Here is a 3,761-nt window from a genome sequence, read left to right on the forward strand (position 1 = left end):
TTTAAGAATAAAAGGGAGGCAGAGAGGGAGGGGTTCTTTCACAATTGGGGGTGGTGACCTGCTGCCTGTGCAGATGCAAAGAAAAGAAGATGCATGTAGAATGAGATTATCCATTCTGGATCTCCCCCCCCTGAGAAGTTTTGGCCGAGGAAAACTTTCTCAACCCCTTCCCAAGGTTACTCAAAGAGCTTGGAAGAGAGTATTCTCAGAGGCAAAAGGAGGGGAATTTAAGGAAATAGTAAAAAAAAAAAAAAAAAAAATCCATTATTAGCACTATGGACTTTGTGGAATACCCTTAGGGTATGATCAGACACCCCTAGTAATCCCCCATTCTTCTAAAGCCTTTCTCTCATACATGGATGCATAAGCTTTCCTGAGGGAGCTTTGGATGGGAGGGTTCAGAAATGACTCAGTCTTCAGCAGGGAAGTCTTTTGAAAACCACTGGGCCCTAGGGATGACAAAAAAGGTCAGGATGCCAAATATAAGGTAGCTTGAGAGTCTTGAGATATTCTCACTATCTACAGGTGAAATGAGAACTACTGGAAGGACCTACTCAGTGGCCTTCTAGACACTACCCCCATATTGGCTACAGCTATTGCCAAGGTCACAACCCCCTAGACCTGGGGCTTAGTCACAGACATAAGTATAGGACAGACCTTCTCTCCCTCTCTGAGGGAAATTGGGGAGGACTGCAGCTTGAGTTCTGCTTCCTCCCTAGGTAAGACTACAGTCCTGCTCTTATGTTAATGCCGGGAAAATGCTACTTTGGCCCCTGGAAGGGGAATAGATGCCGCCTTCTGCTGTACTGCTGTCACTATAGGACAAAAATCTCCAGAAAGTAGAAAAGGATGACATTCTTTTCAACTTCAGAAAACTATAAACCCTTTCTTGGCTCATTCTTCCCATCACTATACATATGAAAAATAGGTCCAATGAAAAGGACAACTTTACACTTTTCTCGAGATGGTCCAAAGCAGAAGGAAAACTCCTAAAGTTGGATTCCCCAGTTCAAACCAAGGGAGGTGATGGAAAAAGGATGAATAATTATAGTAGCTCTGGTATTCCTTAAGAAAGTTCCAGAAGAGATCTTAGGGGATCATAGAGGAGTGTTACAGAGCTCCTGGGTACTAATGCAGATGTAGCCACTGAGAGTAAGAAAAACAAATCAGTGCTGAAGTCTTTGTGAAGCTAGAAGACACAGGGACATTCTTTCTCTGACAGCTTATTGTAAATCCAGCCTGTGGAGATTTTGACTTCTCAAACCTGGTGTTGAAATGGGAAGCAACAGCCAAGCTCCCTGGGGATACCACATGCCAGAACAACTAGGTGAGGGGGTAGGGTAGGTTGAGTTTAGAACACCCTCTTAGGACCAGAGTGAAGTGAGTGGGAGAAGCAAGTTAGGAAAAGTGTGTGTGTGTGTGTGTGTGTGTGTGTGTGTGTGTGTGTGTGTGTGTGTGTGTGTATAATCTCAGTTCCAAAGAATTGTGATTGGACCAGTCTTTCAAGACAGAGGAGTGGGTTGGGATGTTGGCCCTTAAAGCCCTATAGAGTAAAAAATTTAGTCAGATGTCCCAACCACAGGTTCTGACAAAAGCCTCAGGCAGAATGGAATGAATGACAAAATGAGACTGTGCCTAGAAAAGTGTACAAAAAGATATCAATCTAGGGGCTTTAGTCCTGCCCTATATAATGTCCTGATGTATACCAGGTGCTGTGCTGAGCCATGGGGATGGTGCCATCAATCATATGCTGCTACCCTTCTGCCTAGGCCATAGTGGGCCTATTGGTTCAGGCTGACTGGTTTTCCCTGGGTCCAGATTGAGGACATGTTGAGGATCTTGGTTCATTTCATGAAGAACAACATGGTATCTTGAATGGGTATTTTTTTCCAGCCTCCTCTACCACTAGTGCTGAATTTGCCAAGACCTTCAGTGCTGCCTTGGGCATGCTGTTTTCCTTCTTTGCCCAGCCTAGCTGTCCAAGCAATCTTTGGTCAGGAACATATGCTCATGCTGCTGGAGGATCAGAAATTGATACCTCGAAGAGCTCTAGCTAATGACTATCAATGTTTTTCCAGAGCTGGGGGCTGCCCTGAAGAAAGTTGTGTCTTAAAGGCGCTCAAAGGTCTTTTTTCTCTGATAGAGTTATCCTCTTTAGATGTTAATTCTCTATATATAAACAATTCCTTATTTTTTTATTGAAGCTTTACAACATAGAACAAAACAGTATTAGAAGCTCCATTTTACCCCTATCCACCACCTTGTAAAGTTAAATTTCAACTTATTGGAAGTCACTTGATTTTGGAGGCACAAGCCTTTTCCTCCCAATTGTCATTTGACTTAAGGAATATCACAAAACTACCTCTTTTCCTTTCATCTCAGTTTTTCCGAACTCTCTCCAATAAGAAACTCATCTCAATCCATACAATCCTATTCTTATTTTTCTCTTCCTTCAAATTGTATATTAAGTGCATAGAAAACAGTAGTCACTATCCTACCAAGAGCCTTGGACCCAATTTGTTTCTGCAGCTATATGCTCTGACAAAAAAAAATCATATGTATGAAATCTGTTTTTTTTTTATTCCATCATAGCAATTCTAACTCTGTGTGTGCATGTATAAATTCACTATTGATTCGTCCTTCACTTTGTAAGCAACTTGTCACAAATCACTCTTCAGGTTACCTTGGACCACCCCACACACATCCTTCCCTCTCCGCTTTCCGGACCTCCACAGCCATGATTTTATCTTATCATCCCATTTCTCCCTTAAACTGTATATAACACTATAGTGGACAGACAATATAGTCAACTATTTTACCTTCCCACCAAAAAAAAAAAAAAAGAGAGAGTAAAAGGAAAACCAGGGAAAGGGTGATCCATGAAGTGACATGAAGAGACAGAAAGAGACAGAGACAGAAAGAGACAAAGACAGATTGAAACAAAACCAAGGAAAGACACAGAGGCAGAAAAATAGAGATAGAGACAGAGAAATAAAGATAGAAACAGACATAGAGACAGGGAGACAGACAGAGACAGAGACTGCTGGACACAGAAAAATTTCATTGCACCAATTCCTCCATGTAGCCTATGCTTACCATCTCATAGTACTTTTGACTATTTGTGTATTTTTATATTATGTCCAGGAAAATTTGCTTTAATAAATTGAATCCTTATAGTCAGAAGGACCTGGGTTCAAGGGAGCTCTCTGATAAATATCAATTACATGATTATGTGCAAGTCAATCAGTCAGTATCCTTGCTTGGAACTCTCTTCCTCCTCATCTCCACTTCCTAGTTTCCTTGACTTCTTTCAAGTCTCATCTAGAGCCTCACATTTTACCAGTAGTCTTCTTAGTTCTCCTTTAAATTAATTCATTACTTTTGAGGTTATCTCCAGTTTATCCTTTATATTCTTTGATTGTACATGATTGTTAATGTTGCCTTTCCCATGAGAATTTGAGCTCCTTGAGAGTACGGAATATTCTATAACTTTCCTTGCATTCTCAACAGTTATCATAATGTTAGATACCTAGTAGGTACTTAATTAATACCTGTTAATTGGTTTTACATAAATTACAGTGAAATTATAGCTCTTGTTGGTAAAGGTATTATAAGTTAGTATTTTTAAAAGCACTTTTTACAGGCATTTGAACTCATCCTTTGAAAGTCTCACCATGATGACACTTACTACATTCATAGCTAAGTGGATATAATTATATAATCAGAACATGTCACCCAAAGACTGCTCTATATTTATTTGT

At 40.3% G+C, this 3,761-nt stretch overlaps 1 pseudogene; it reads left to right on the forward strand.

Annotated features, from left to right (window-relative positions):
* The first annotated feature begins 404 nt into the window (after positions 1-404).
* LOC141552969 (epimerase family protein SDR39U1-like) lies at positions 405-2,113 on the forward strand (annotated as a pseudogene).
* Positions 2,114-3,761: the final 1,648 nt, after the last annotated feature.

Source organism: Sminthopsis crassicaudata, chromosome 2 (assembly GCF_048593235.1).
Source record: "Sminthopsis crassicaudata isolate SCR6 chromosome 2, ASM4859323v1, whole genome shotgun sequence".
Classification (NCBI taxonomy): Eukaryota; Metazoa; Chordata; class Mammalia; order Dasyuromorphia; family Dasyuridae; genus Sminthopsis; species Sminthopsis crassicaudata.